The sequence below is a fragment of the Symphodus melops genome, assembly GCF_947650265.1.
Source record: "Symphodus melops genome assembly, chromosome: 18".
NCBI lineage: Eukaryota > Metazoa > Chordata > Actinopteri > Labriformes > Labridae > Symphodus > Symphodus melops.
The window spans coordinates 2,831,033-2,847,759 of NC_136708.1; the positions used below are offsets into that span (position 1 = coordinate 2,831,033).

At 42.1% G+C, this 16,727-nt stretch overlaps 1 protein-coding gene across 1 annotated transcript in view; it reads left to right on the top strand.

The window, feature by feature from the left end:
• The window catches only part of nxph1 (neurexophilin 1), a 45,092-nt gene that overhangs the window by 26,319 nt on the left and 2,046 nt on the right, over positions 1–16,727 (top strand). The window lies entirely within an intron of this gene.

A 16,727-nucleotide genomic window follows, 5' to 3' on the forward strand; every position in this document is an offset into this window, starting at 1 on the left:
CTCTCTCTCTCTCTCTCTCTCTCTCTCTCTCTCTCTCTCTCTCTCTCTCTCTCTCTCTCTTCCTCTCCTCTCTCCTCTCTCCTCATTCAGGCCCCAGGTCAGCTCCTGCACACTCTCAATTCAGCACCACTGCAGAGCCGCGGCTCTGGAGAGGAGAATAAACTTCATTATGTGTGTGAGGAAATCAAATAAAGCAGCAGAGCGCTCTCAATCATACAGCTGAATATATATTTTGCATGTCTCAGGGAGTGGGAAGTCTGGGGTTTGAAAGACGGTTATTTAAGTTTATCTACCTTTTAGGTCTGGACTAAATCTTCCCCAGGTGGCTCCAACACTGGGAAGTGCAGGATGCATACATGCTGAAGTCTCTGCTGATGCAGACAGACGCCTGTTTTAGTCAAACTAGAACCTATGTTAATTATTATTCTGCTTTGATGTCACGTTCTTGGTTTTATACTATACTGTCTTGAATAACGCAGCATGTGTTGTTTAGCTTCTACAAAGTAGGTCTGTAGATTAAACAACCATTGCACATTGATTAGTGAGCATTTTGTTCATAGATTTAAAAACAGAGAAGTCGCCCATCGGCGTTTCGAAGCCCAACGATGGTGGTCGCTGTACTGAAAAGGTTTTAACTTTGGATCACAAACCGCTACAACACATCCACCTGTCAGTCATCATAGCCACGCCCCTAATGATGCACATTTATGGATACGTTATATTTTATTATCAGGGTACGTGCTTCATGTGTTAAAGGTGTCCAAGGCAGTAAGTCTTAATTAACAAAGCGGCTTCTATTTAAGGAACACAGACGGACGCTGATGCTTCTGTTGTGTTGAGAGGCAAAAGGAAAGGAAGAGCTCGTTTACAGACATCCATCCATGGAAGCAGCGCCGCTCAAGCTAACTTCAAGGAAAAAAACAAAGCGTCCTCTAATCATGTCCGGCCCCTAATAACTGAGAAACACAACATGTTTCAGAAGTTCAAATTTCTGCTTTAAAAGTATCTGCCATTTAAGTTTTTGCACTTCAACATCGGCTTCAATGCGAGCACAATCTTTTTCTTCAAACCAAATCAAGTAATTCGACCAAACTGAAACCTTTTCTCGATGTTTACGATGCGTCTCTCACTATTGCATGTTTAAAAACCCACATTTTGGATCGCTACCATTAGCGTTAAACAAGCTAGTTAATGTCCTTGCTCATTATAAAACCATGACAGGAAACAATGAAAACAGGCCCTTTGTGATGTGCAAGAAGTAAAACTAGAGCAGTGAAATGACATTTACATCGACATAGTTCAAACTGACCTTAAGGATGGTTATCGAGGAGGATTTGTACATATCTGTATCAGTATTAGTTCAGATAATCTTCTAACTAGCAAGTCCGAGCTTCTGTCCTTTACAGCAGAAGGCTCTACCTCTCTTCATATGTCAGACAGAATCTCAGCAAAGGGTTCAGATAAATGAGATATTTTACCTTATAAAAGGTGAATCTGTGCATCCATCCTGCATAAACAGTAGGTATGGGCATCAAGCGTCCTCCTCATTAATCAATGGGTGACGTCATCCATGTCAGGGGGTTCAAACGCATGGCTGTAGGGGTCATTCCTCGAGATAAATAAAGAGCAGAATTTACCAGAACGTGTAAAAATAATTTTTATTTGTGTCAGTCAGGAAGGTTACTTCAGACTTCTCCAGGACAGGTCACGACGTAAGTTCCAATCTGTGCCCACTCTGGAGGATAAGCTTCTGCACACACTGGATGTATTTCTATCAGCATATAATCATAACAGCATGTGACACCTTCCAAAAAACAAGGCGCACTTCTTGCTGCCAAACGGATGCACAAGGCTGCATTTATTTATTGTCTAGCTCAGCTTCTACCTTTCTAAAGTACTCTTTAAAGTCTGTTCCAAGGCAGCCTTTTATTTAACATATTCCTACACACAAGTCTTATTTCTGTTTCAAAGCTGTCTGTAGCATCTGTTGGGGGTGGCAGTGGCTCAGTCTGTAAGGACTTGAGGATGGAGGGTCGCCGGTTCAAGTCCCGGTGTGGACAAAATCTGGAGAACTGTTCTGGTAGCTGGAGACACGCCAGATTAATTTCTAATTATTACTAGACAAAAATAAATAAATAGAAACCACATAGAAAAGAATAAGCTGCCAAATGACAAGTCTGAGAGGAGGATGCTCGGCCAACAATAGTTCCCTGGCACAGACAGATGACTGAAGATGTGGCTCGATCAGTTGTTGTAAAACAGCCTTGAAAACAAATGAATGTCACAATTTTTAATCTATGAGAGCCAAAAAGAGTCTGTGTCAAAGTGTTGGCACTTGACATATAATGAGTTAGAAATAGTAAGATCACATTAGCCACACAATGAGAACCGTCGTATGAGGATAAGTAGTTTAATGCGACTGAGAACTTTGCATCTTTATGTGTCTTTCATTCGTGTGTGATGATCGATGATGAAGAAGAAGAAGAAGAATTCATTATCTTGCTGCTGCAAGATGCAAACAAATTTGCATCCATTGCCAAGGACTTGACCGGACCTAGATTGAAAGATGGATGCGTGGTAAACAAGGGTTCCCTGACATGAACAAGATACAGGAAGCATCTGTCAAACGGCATCTTTGTACCAGCCTCAACCTCCAGCTTCACAAAACAAGGCAAACGCTGAAGTGCAAAAAAAAAAGAAAAACGGCAGTTCCTTGAGTGTCCACTTCACCAGAAGTCAAAAACATCTATGATAAATACTGATAATAAAAAAAACTAACAAACCTATTGATCCAGAGAGCTCGAGTCTTTAATCAGCACACACTGAACTGTGATTGTTTCATTAGGGATAAAAGTGATGCATGTTAAGGTGTGGCTACTCTCACTGACAGGTGGGTGCATGGTAGGAGGCTTAAGGCCCGCCTCAGCTCCACCTGTCTGCATGTTTCCAGGTTGACAGAAAGTCTGACGCATGCATGTTTTACACACTCTGGTTTTGCAGCTTTAGTTTGGTGCATGCTCTTCTGATGTGTTCGTGTGTTGCTGTTCTTTCCCCTGGACTCAAACTGTTTCCTGAATGTTCCTGAGATTAGTGGCAAAGACTTCAACTTTCTAAAAGACGCAGAAAGAGACAGCAGAGGAAAATACCGACACACAAACTAACAGAGTATTATCAGTGTTGCAGGTTAACAATCAGGCTGAAACACAATGTAGTGACAGCATGAGGGTAACAGCAGGATGTAGTGAAAGTTAATATCTCTATGCACACAAGTCAAATGTTAATGAGTTGTTCTCTATTAGATCCCCTGAGTACCCTGAAGGATTATAGTCAACATCGTTCTAATCAAAACACTAATTACAGGAAATAAAACAGCCATGGCAGACGGCAGCAGAATTAACAGTTACTGTAATTTCTCTTTAATTCAGCTAATGATGATGTGCATATTTATCTCATTTTCATGACATTCAGTGAGTCACTGTTTGTTGTTCTGCAAAAACTGGGAGAAGCTGCAGGACCAATATGAATAATGAAGCAAATACTTGCACAGATTTTACGCATACTGTACTTTCAGCTGAGTATTTACGGCGTGAATAATTCAATGGGATTTGTTTAAGTAATAATCCGTCATAATGCATCCTTCACTGAGAGGAGGAACAGGCAGAAGGTGCAGAAGTGGTTGCTTAAAAGCATTTTAGGCGATGGTGGGAACGGAAGGCAGCGGCGTCGTGTGCTGGGGGAGTTATTGCTCCACTTACTTTACAAACTGAAAATCTCATTAAGTGTGACACTGAAGATTAGTTGAGAGGGACCAAAGTGGAGAGAGAATGAACTCACAAAGGGGCTGTGAGGAGGCTTTGGCTTTGTTTGCCATCATTAATTCAGCATTGAAACAGCTCAGGGGGAAGCTGGGAGCCGCTGATCAGAAGAGCGGCGGATATGACAGGCGAACAGGTGCCTCTTCTCTCCTCCAAACACTCTTCCCTTTTAGCTCCCCTCCTCAGGTCTTAATTGAGGTGAGTTGTGTATTTGGGCCATCTGTGTGCTGACAAAATAAAGCCGGCTTTGATTTATGGCACCTCGGGACATATTAGCGTCTGAGTTTCACCAGCCAGAACCTGGACTCTGCATATAAATCCAAGACATCAACAAGGACGGGGGGGCGATATCCTTTTTTTTTTTTTTTTTACTAGAATTTGAGATCAGGAAGTGTTTGTTTTTATAAAGGAAATGAATCACAATACATTGTTCTTTCTCTTAATATTACGCTTTGCTGCAGGGGATGAATTTGTCTGTTCTAATTCACTGTATGTATGAAATGTAATACATGATATTTGACCTGTATTTGGACCCATCTGCGAAAAAAATCAAAGCAACACCGTCCATCGTGTGATGCAATAAATAGTGACTGATGTCTCCTTTTGGAGGCTGTTCAGAGAAAAGGATTAAAGTTCTGAGTTATTTTTTGAAATCCCTGCAACAAGAAGAATTTAAAGTTTAATATGCAACATTTCAAATATTTATACAGCAGATCTCTGTCTGTGTTCAGACTGATGGGAGAGCGCTTCCTTCAGTTAGTTGAAGTGTCCCTCAGAGGCTGTAACATGCTTCACTCCTCCCTTTCCAACCGTTAGCCCTGCCACCATGTGAGGGAGGAGAGACGGCCTCGCCAACTTAACTGCAAAAGTACAATTCAACGAACTAACCAAACATAAGAAAATAACTTGTTTGGTCTAAAAATATTGAAATACATACTGAAAGATCTTTTGTCTGCACATCTGAAAAGCATTGACAGTGGAGGTGTGGAGGAGGAGGGGAGGTGACAGATGAGGTATGGTCAAAGAAAACCTTTTGTTTTTGTTCGTCCAATTGTAAAAGCAACACAACACAGTGAGGACCTACTGTGACTGGACGATGGGGATGTCAGTTCTCAGTTTTGTCCTGCTTTCACACCATGCACAAAAGTTTTTACAACGTGCTGAAATTTTCAGGTTATGTTGAAAGTGTGAAACGCAAACAGTCACATTTTTCAGTCTACTTTTATCCAGCGTTTTTTTTCTGTCAGTACCATTGTACATTTTGCACATGAAGTCGGAGTGACCTCGTGTGAGAACAAACTGAAAATTGAAGGAAGATTCACTGCGATTCAGTGGGGAGGAGGTGATGACGTTTATATCCTGCGACTGGTTCAGGACAGTCGACATGACCGTTGTGATGGAGATGCACGAAATGAATTTTACGCTGGAGATGCCTTGTCACCTGACAACACCTCCTTTCAATTAGCTGGGGGGGGGGGGTCCATCACTCCTCAGACTTCTGCATGTGAAACTGTGAGAAGTGACTTGTCTGTCATTTTAGTGTCAGAATCTGTTGCTTCTCCTGTGTCGCTCCCCGAAACTTGAGACTCCTTCGTTTGTAGTTGGAGTTCTCTGTGGAGCTTAATGTACTGAACTTAATGTACAGCACTTTGGTCCGGCTTGGCTGTTGTAAATGTGCTGATCTTGTCCTGTAGGACGCATGTTAAAGTAGCGGTTATTATGTGTTTTATCGGGAGATGAAGGGAAGACATGCATTGAAGGATTCCAGTTGGTACTGGAACCTGCAAACAATGAATGGAGGACTTTTAGCTGTATGTGGGATTCCTGTCCTAACACCCCAGAGCTATAACTTTCGCTCCATTACGTCGAGTTCCCAGACAAAAAAATCTCAAACTCAAACTCATAACTCTGTGTGAATCTCGTCTCGATGCAAATTAAAGCAAATTCTTTCTGGAGGCTAAAAATACCTTTGTATCCGGCAGCACTGACAGAGGTTAAAAACAACTACGGTCTGCCTCTCATAAATCAAATAGAAACATCAGAAGTGATTTCAGTCTGTTTCCTGACCAGCTCAAATCTCCCCATGGGACATTCAAATGGAGAGTGAAGACATCAATTGGAATAATTACGGTAAAAAAAAACAAAACATGAGGAGTCATTCAATTCAAAACAAGTTTCTCGGGTTGCCAGGTTGGTGTGACATCAGAAGTAAAATGTGTCCACGCACGGCTTACATGTCAAACAGCATTGGTGTTACTGTCAGAGAGTCGATATTCAGTGTGCAAGAGGTCCCAACAATAATAACAACAAGATAATCAAAGTACGATTTAGTGAGTTCTGATCAAAATTGTGATTTCTATCACGACTCGGTCTGGAGACCATTTCTTGAAGGTCTCGGTTTCAGCCTGCGGTGGACTCCAGATTTGAAGTAAAGACCGTCCAAAACCACCAACCTGTGTGTGGTGGTTCTGTGTGTGTCTCAGTGTCCTTGACAACCACACTTGTCTATTTTCAGTCTTTTTAATACAAGTCTGAATGAATATTGAGTATTTCTCATTCTGGTTACCTGAGAGCTGAATTACTGCAGCTGCATAAAATCTGTGGCAGTGTCCGAATATTGGAGACCGGCTCGAAGAAATCAAGGCAGAAAAAGAACAGCCAGATCGTAAAAGACACACACACACACACACACACACACACACACACACACACACACATTCACACACACACACACGAGTCGGCTCTAATGATGTGTCTACAGTCTGCTTACATGACCATTAGGCAGCTCGAGTACATGGGCAAACCGTGATATTCCAGCAGCACTTAGCAGCCGTGTGGCGCCAAGCACCGATAGTTTAGCTCACATTGCGTGCTGTGGGTGTTGATGGCTGTTAGCGGCCGTGTTTCATGGCTTATTCTCTCAGAGGAACACTTTATGAGATGTGGACACACAGCCTCTGAATGCCTCGCTCGTGTCTGAATGTGCTGCTCAATGTAGCTGAGCAGAAAAGCCATCAGAGGATAGTTTGTAATCTCTGTTAACCACAAATGTCCCCCCCCCCCCATGTAGCATTTATTTAGGCAGCCCTTTGTAAAGTGTCTTTTGTGATAGGATCTATTTTTGGTCCTTCAGTGGCAGGAAAATATCTTTCAAATGATATGATAATGGCCTTCTCTGGACACCTGGATAAAATGGATAAAAGACAAAGTGCAATGGTACATCTTTACTAAGCAAAACATACCGTGCACTATCATACACACGACATGACCACAAGCACTGGAAAACCAAGACTGTTACACAAGCAAAGGTTTGAAACAACTTTGGATCAAATCATAAAATCATCAATACAGCTTTGAAAATTATTTCATTTCAGTCTGTTTGTGCGTGTTTTTTGTCTGCAAATGTAAATTAAAGATCGGCCTCTAAAGCGTAACGTGTCGTATCGTTTCATATGGGACCAACACCTATGAGGTCAAAAGGAAAAGCACAACTAAAATGTGCATGTTTAAATCCTGTCCTTGGTAAAAGTCTGCTTTGGTTGGATGTTTAACTTTCGCCCTTGTCCACCACGAGGCGAGTATTTTTGGCTTTTTCTGAAATGCAAACTGTGTTTAAGGTCACTGATGACCCACCTTTGGGAAAAGTCCTTCAAGGGGAATGATTTTCAGAAACTCTGCTTGAGGTGTTTTTGTCTAGACGGGGAAAATTCAGTTTTGGTATTTTAACGTCATTCTGTGCTCAGTTTCTCCTCCGTTTGACGTCACTGGGTGACGCTGTCACTTCTGTTTACATGGGATCAGTGAGACGGCACCAAACTACTGCTGGTGCTAACTGGACTTTTTACACGCTCACACATACAGACACAGTTACTCTCCCACTATGTTGCCGAGCAGAGACGCCTGAATGGACAACTCTGTAAATGAAATGGTCACGGCGAGAAACAGTTTGCATGTCAAGAGTATTATCATTGAGGTTTAAAAAGATATCCGCCGGCGTGTGGATGAGCTGCTTAATCTTTCAGATTTGCTCTTTTTTTATTAAGTGTTGGTAATGTGAAGGTTTTTAAATATTTTTATACTTGTCGCAAAGTGAATGATAATCATGTAAATCCAAAAGTAAGAAAATGTGATACCTCAGAAAACGTGTGCACGCTTCTCTGTGCAGAACGAACACCCTCACAGGCTTTAATAGTGTGTTCAGTTATCAGTGTAGAGCCTGTGAGGGCTCCCTTTTCTCTTTTACTCTGCTGGACTGAAGGTTAATTGTCCGCATGTTCAGGGTCAATCCTCCCCAGTCGTCCTCCTCGTGTATTGTAAAGCTAACACCCTCAAATGTTCCCTCTTTTTCTCTCCCTATCCTTCTGTTTTTCATTCTCTGGAGCTTCTTTCATTCAACACATTGTGCTCAGCCCTTCATTCTTCGCCCAGCATTTTATTCCGGCCCTGCTTTGCAGCTCCCTTGGCGCGAGGATGATGATTGGAAATGTTGAAAAGAGTGGTAAAATCTGGAGCTCATCTCATCACAGATCTTTTGTCTTCTGTCTAATTTGACAGAAAACAAAAACGAGACGGGTCCAACCGAACGGTCCATTGAAAACAAATCCTAGGATGTTACTGTGCTTTGACTCTAGAATCACATCATACAGTTAGAGTCTGTATTTCCCTGTTGTTTCTAAGAACTAGTGTGCACAGTTTGAGTTAATACAATCTGCCCTCTCAGTCCATTTCCCTCTCCAATCATTGAGTTGCAAATTGCCACTGAGTCACAGTCAAACGTGGACTGCAAAGCAAGTGTTGTGATTTGATTTATCGTCCCATGCCTCAGCTGTTGGCTGTAAGAGAGCCACATCAATAACACCTGTGTGTTCAGCAAAAAGCGACAAGTTAATTACAAGAATAAATGAAAGAACTTTCAGGATTACTTCTAGAGAGAGAAAGAGAGAGAGAGAGAGAGAGAGAAAGAGAGAGAGAGAGAGAGAGAGAGAGAGAGAGAGAGAGAGAGAGCACAGTTCAGGGCACCACAGGGTGCAGATCTGTGTTTATATGTATTTATATTATCAGGGTGTTGCCTTGATATACATCACATTCTGTTGCAGGAAACTATGGTCTTTATTTGTTATGGAGCAAGAAAGGGACAATGTTTTGTAATGCCCTCTATAAGTACACTTCATTTATCAACTTAGGGTAACACTGAATGAGCCACAGAGCCAGACACGGGGAGCAAAGATGCTAATTCCTGCTAACATTTGACCTCTTTGACAGTCTATTAGTGCATTCAACTCGACTTCAAGATATGTTATTCATCCAATTTTTGCATGAATCATCACCAAGATTGCTGCATAACCACAAAGACATCAGAGGTTAAAGGTCACATATCGTCCAAAATACACTTCTTAGTGTTTCTCTTGTACATCTATAAATCCCTTAATGATGAGAAAAGTCCATCCTCTCCGTCTTCTGACTGCTCCACTTTTCAGAAACTGTGTGCTCAAACAGGCCGTTTGGAGATTTTCCCTTTGTGACATCACAAAGGGCAGTAGCCCCTCCCCCAGGTGGGTGACACTCCCACAGCTAGGTGTTTGTTCTGCCCTCTGAGTCTGCCTTCTCACCGTAAACAATAGGACATGGAGCCAGAAAGCAGCGAGTACACCCGAGCCCTTCCAGAGAGGGGGCGTGGCCAGACACAGCTCATTTACATATTTAAAGCTACAGACACAGAAACAGCCTGTTCTGAGCAGGGCTGAAATAGAGGGGTTCAGAGACATGATCAAAGAGAGTGGATTTACAACCAGACACTTCACCCATGTTTGGAGAAGCTCCAGACTTACTCTAATAAGTTCTACTCTGGTTGAAAAGGAGGAGAATATCTGACCTTTAAGGTCAGCGTCTGATTTTGCTTATGTGATGCTAAATAAGACACAGTCCAGACCTGTCTCTCAAAAAGTTATGCCGAATTATAAGCCTGAAAATAATCGAAGAGAAATATTTATCTCCAGTTCAGTTACCATTACTCGATGAATGAGTGATGGAGACCAAGGCTGTTAATGCTCCAGCACATAGAACCAAGGCTGTTCACTTGCTTTAACGGTACATATGTTCATCTATGATTCTCAGGGCCTTCTAAAGGAGAGCAGTGTTAAATAAGAGTAGTGCAGGTGAATGTAAGGCATTGTGAGCTCCCCTGTTCTGCTCTCAGGTTAAAGGCACATTATGTAGTAAGGTCATTAACATTTTGAATATCTACATACCTCAGCTAAAATGTTGGCTCTGCAGTTTTACAAGGAACTAGTGGAGATTTTGGCCCTAATTCAATACAGTGTGGGGCTCAGTGAAACATATTTGCTTATAAAGCACTTCACTTCATGCAGAGTTCAGTCTTTTTGAACTTTGGACCAGACATTTTTAGAGCTTAATTAAGAAGAAGCATCCTGTAACTAGAGAAAATGTCTTTGTGTAGCCTTTGTAAGAATTGGGCTTAACAGAACCGCCGCTCTTCTCTTCTTATGGAATTGGATGATGCACAACACCACAGACTCCAGGACAAGGACCTCGCCCCATTGACAACCCATTGGTTCCCAATTGGGCTTCATGGTGATTGTCATACTGGAAATGCTATCTCAACCTAATCATTCAGCGCCAAAGAGGTCAAGCTGAAGTGGGTCTAAAAGCATCCTGGCACACAACGACAACAACCCCACCTGTTAGCCCAGCATGTACACTTCGGCTCTTAGGCTTTTCTAAAGAGTCAAAAACGGATGCCTCATAAACTGAGAAATGATTACTCTTGACTTAAACTGTTTGTTGAACCAGGCTGTAATTTGGACTTTTTAAATACGGGACCTAATAGGGATTTCTTCATCTTTTGCGACCAGCCTCTAGTGGACACTCACAGAACTGCAACCATTTCTTGGACTTCCACATCAGCTTCATTTGAACACAGATGTTTGCAGCTTGCTTAACACACCAAAATTGCCAACTGAGCGGAAGCTGTTAGGAAGCATCGTGGGTAATGTAGGAGGCAGCATTTTACATTACTGTGAAGGCTGACAGGCTGGTTCTGCAGGATTGGCTGATTCAGTCCCATATGACAAGTGATTAAAGTATGTGAAGTGACGTGGGACTTGTTGTTCAGTACATTTCATTTCCTCATTTCTTCTATATGGAGAAACCTAACCAGCATGGTGCTGCTTGGCAGCAAAGAGTGTGTGGACACTGGTAGATGTTCAGTCACTACTGAGCTACACTTGTGGAAAGTTTTCTGTGATCTGGTCAAATGCTGTCCGAATATGAAGTCCAGACAGTTATCGGACAGCAGCGTGGTCGTCAGGAAACATGATGATGTCTTTACACTAGTGGTGTCACTTGTGTACATGCAGACCCCTGCTTGCAAAGATCAATAATTTAATAACATTCAGAAATACTTTGTCAAGAACCCTAAGAAACATTTTGCATCTTAGTCCCAGTGTCTGCCGAGCCTTGCAGTATTTCCGAGCAGAAACGCGCTGGCTGTGTGCTCGCTTGCATGAAGCGTTTGAGAGTAAAAGTGCTGCACTTCTGTCCTATCGCTATGACAACAGTCTGTTCACAAAGACCGCTGTGTGATCAACACTGATCCGTTGCTTATTGCAGTGTGTTTTTTAGTTAAGATAATTTATTTCCTGATCAGACATGAAGCAAAGAGGTAGTGGGCACCAGACACGATCCATAGGAAGCAAAAATAAGTGGAAGAGCTTTGAAAAGTGCGCTGATGTCAAGCAGTGTTAAATGTTGGTTCTGTGAACTTGAAGTTTCCCAGCATGCAATGCGTCTGGCCTTTTATGTGCATATATGACCCACAGAGATGATTTAAAAAAAAAAAAAAAAATTTAAGGTTTGTTTTTGGCCTTTTTGCCTTTATTGAGAGGGAGGACAGTGGATAGAGTCGGAAAGGGGGAGAGAGAGTGGGGAGAGACATGCGGGAAATGGGCCACAGGCCGGACGCGAACCCGGGCCGCCCGCTCGCGAGGACTGAGCCTCAATACGTGGGGTCGCGCGCACTGCCGCTGCGCCACCGGCGACCCCACATAGAGATGATTTTACCTCCCTCACACACATTTCTCCTTAGGTATTGTATGTAAAGCAATGACAAACACACTCTAAAGACCTTAAATGTGACGGTAAAGTGGCCATTATAGCTCTGAAAAGATTGTCCTGTTTGAATTCATGTTCTCAGTATGCCACCCAGTTTTCAGCCCAACATTAGAGAGTTCATTGAGATGTTTACAGATTAACAAAATCACCGTTTCAGACAACATGAACACCAAGAAAGATGAAGATAAGCGAGGAGTCACTTTTATCGTTTATATGGGGCCAAATTATGTTGAAATATTCAGTTTGACTATTTTTTTTGCACAAAAGGTGATCTGCACTGTACAGTAGGTCCATTAAAAACTTTTTTTTTAAGGTTTATTTTGTGGATTTTTATGCCTTTATTTTGAGATATACGTTGGATAGAGTCAGAGAGAGAGAGAGAGAGAGAGAGAGAGAGAGCGGGAGGGAGAGAGAGAGAGAGAGCGGGAGGGAGAGAGAGAGAGAGCGGGAGGGAGAGAGAGAGAGAGAGAGAGAGAGGACTGACATGCAGGAAAGGAGCTACTGTACAGGTCGTATTTGAACCCGGGCTGGCAGCTTGGAGGACTTTGGCCTCGACACATGAGGCAAGCAAACTAACCACTCGGCTTGTTGGTCTCTTGGTTTGAAAGACTACATTTTTGGGCTGTTGCGTTTCATGCATTTGAAACTTGTTTGTTCTATAAGTCCGTCTCCAAGCTACAAAGAATTACACTCAACATCCAAACTAGTTATTCGACTTGCAAAGCCAGCCTTGGTTCTTTACTCTGACTCTCTTTCACCCAAAGAAATCTATCAAGTTATCAGATATTTTTGAATATCTGTATTTCCGAATGTATCAGTCCAAGCTGTTCAAGCAAATGTTTATTTATTAAGAAGAAAACTTTTGCTAGACTTAGAGAGCTCAGAGATCTCTTCCACTTCAGTCTGTGCAGAGACTTTAGGAAAGAATTCACGTTTACACTGGATGCTTCAGAAGGAGACAGCGCTGCTCGCCTTGCCCAGCAGTCTTCCTAGCCTGAGGGTGACCAACTGGCTGTCTGGCCCGTGGTCAGGTATCTGCGAGGCCATGCTGGCCGCGGTGCCGGCCATGTTTACCAGATGCACCACTCCCTCAGGTGAGCGCACTGCAGTTGGCAGGATGTAGCAGACACACTGGCGCTCAGCCCGAAACATGCTGGATGACGCCTGAGCCTGAGAACAGCTCAGATAAACATGTCTGTATGCACTGTGCAAAAACCGAACCTAACGAACGAGGAGCACAGATAAACAGCAAAGACCTTCATACTCAGAGACAATCAGATGTCTTTACTGCAGATAAAATACAAACCCAGAGCATCAACATATCATTATCAGAATGAGTGACAGCGAGGCGTATAAACCAGGCGACAACTTTGACTTTATTAAAGGTTTTTAAGAAGTTTTCAGCAAAAAGAAAGAAAATCATTTGACAAAATATACAGAGAAAATGATCCATGATTGTGTTTTTAACGCAGTGAGATTGATCATTTTTAGATATTTGAATGCTAGCTGCACAGAAATCAAAACTTCAATGAGTACTTGATTCTTATTGGCTGCAAGGGATCGATTCCTGACCTTTGACCTCTACAAACTCATCGTCGTGATACTGTTCAAAGTTTTAGGTCTTCGTTTGGCTCATTTTCCCAAAGAATGACTTTGCAGCCATTACAGTCATTTTATGGCTTTTGCAGACAGTTTCACGAATAATTCCAAAGCAGGTTTATCCTGGCTTAGGTTAAGAAGAAAAATCTGAATCCACCTTTAATTTGATATGTTTTTCATACCTCCACATCTTTGTGACAGCATAACGAGTTACTTCCCAGATTAAGATAAAACATTCACAACAATACAGGAAGCTGCTCAAAGTATCCATCTATCCATCACTGAGGCCAGGTGTCACTCACAGCTGCAATGTCAAGGTGAGACACCAGGGGGAGACACTGTGATCGTTGAGACAACATTCCTCAAATGCTGGTCAAGTTAACGGGATAGTGTAGATAATCCAAGACATCCGATTTGAAGTCTCTGCTTAAATGTTTGAAATATGGCACAATGGAATATTACGAACGTGATTGAAAACATGATTATATTAACATTTACAAAGAAGATTGTTTTCTATATAAAGACAAGATTTACTCTAAAATTATTTGGTTTTTTTTTATCTCTATTGGGAAGGACAGCTGGAGAGAGAGGAAATAATGGGAGTAGAGAGTGGGGTGGATGACGTGCAGCAAAAGGCTGAGGTCAGATTTGAACCCTTCAGCAGCCCAGTGCGCACAACACAACCTGCAGACTCTCACCGAGATTTGTCTTTAAAAGGGGGGCTCATTTTAAAATCATTTTTTAACAGCTAATCTTGTAAATCTGTTACACAAGTTGTTGGTTTGGAAACAGAGTCCCTTGCAGGTTAAGATGAACATGCAAGTTATTTTGTTATATTGCGGCTTGTGTTCTATTTGCACTTGAGTCCATGTGCAAGAACTGAATTTCTAGGAGAGTTAAAAACAACGACGAAGCCCCTAAAAGCATCTTAATCGCTTTCTCTTCTGTTTTATGTTCATCTTTAATAAATTCTTTAGAAATCACGGCGAGAAAGGGGACTTTTCCACACTCCCTTCATAAGCAGCCACATTATCATAAATCCATTCCAATTTAATCCTCACCCTGCACCGACCGGGGGGATTCTTCAGCATGAGGGGGCCACCTCACCTGTTTGAATAGGAGATGATTGCCGAGTGTGTCTGCCTTGAGCAGCCGAGAGCTCTCGGAGTTTAACCCTTCAGGCTAAACATAGATCCCTTGAGACCCTCTTCAGCTCCACTGAGTGGGCTGTTAGTCTCACAGAGCGTCTGTTTGTTTCTTTCCCTCGTGTCTCATGTCGAGCAGGCTCCCCAGGGACCGACTGGTTTATTATTCAACAGTCTGTATTTAGTGTCCAATTAGAGCTGAACATGATACATTTCCTTTGAAAGTCCCAGTTTTTCAGATTCTTTATCAGACTCTGCACTCATTCATGTATAGCTGTGAAATCCAAATCCTTGTGGCTAAAGGTTGGCTGTAAATAAAACATGGGAATTAGTTTGACATGTTTTTCTGCCTAATTGTAAAAAAGTTATTTAAACCATTTTGAACTTTGGTCGGTAGATTATTATTTTAGCCAGCAGGCGCTAACATTTCAAAGGACAAAAAAGCACATTTTCTTCTTTGTAATGTCAAACACAGAAGAAAGTACTCTCTTCTAACCCTGCATTCATGTGCTGTCAGACACATCGGAAAAACAAGATTCTGAGTTTGAAAATGCAGATGAACGCCTGCTCTAGTCAGAACAAATCCCAAACTCAGGAAAGAATAAGTCGCCTGATTTGCTGACTTAATGTCATACTCATTATCACATGGGAAACAAAATATTTTTTTATTATTTCACGGATTGCACTTTAACTTTTTGCTCAATTATAACTTGTAACTTTACTTTTCTTGAGATCTTCTTCGTAGCATGTTGTTACAACATTCTGAATTTCTGAACAGGAAGCATCTGAACGCACTGAAATCTGAAGAACAACCTCCCAACTTGTAAAAAAAAAAAATGGGACCCTGCCAGAAGCATGTGAATTCAGCATAAGACAAGCCTCGGGGTGTTTTTGGTGGGTTCTGACTATCTCCAAGAGAAATATCAAAAAGGAAAAGATTCTGGACTGCAGCTAAATTGGTTCAACAGAATTATTGTTCTTTTGATCTTGTAACTCCTCAGTACCTTCAGATTCTTGTTTTGATTTTTTACTTTGCTGCCCAGCCTGTGACTTACTTCTCACGACAAGTAAATTCACCTTAAAAACAGTGTGTGTAAAGCTGTGTGTCCCCGCGGGGCTTAGAGACTCACTGTGGTGCAATTCAATTTGAAGGGCCGACTGATTGGCTGCGAAACCTTATTTTCCAAGTATTGATTCTGGGAGTAACACGTAAAATGCAAAAACCTCAACAAGATGGATCTGCTGTCACGTCTTACTGTAGAAATCATGCAATCAGTGTCACATACCTCCACCAGGGGCCTAATTCAACTCATTGCTGCTAAATAGTGAAAACCCTTGGGTTCATCAATCATCAATTCAAGGAGCACTCTTTAGTTAATAGTCCAGTCTTTACTTGCTGAATGGCCACTGCATTTATCTGTGAGAGCGAGCGGACACTGCCTCTATGTGACAGGGGGAGGAGACGGGAGCAATATGTTTTACTTTGATTGCTGGATTCTCTTTCTCGCTTGGCTTGCTGCACTATAATTCCCAATTTGGCTCTGTCTGCTATCATGATTCAAATTTGCAGATTACAGCAAAGATTGACTATCTCGACCCCCCATGGAATACCCTTGATTGGTCAATTTTGCAGAAAAGGGCTTGCTTTAATGTGAAAGTCAATATTTCCTGAATGATAGAGATAAGTAATACCTTGTAACGCATCATTTAACCCGATACAGAAAAAAGTTCTTGAATGGGCAGACTTCTCGGGACATTAAACTGAGATCAGCCTTCACTACGTTCCTTTAGATTTTGGAATACCAAAGATACTTTCGTAAAACACATTACTAGTATTTTTACAGGTTGGCCTTAAACGCCGGGGGCGTTTGGGGGGCGCTAGGGGCGCAGTATCGAGGCTATAGTCCTCGCGCAGGCAGCCCGGGTTTACGTCTGGCCTGTGGATCATAGATCATAAAAAAAAAGAAGTCACTTTAAAGCATCCTTAGTGGAAAGAGTGGCACTGAGAAGCTGTATTGCTAAACAGGAACACAAAAAT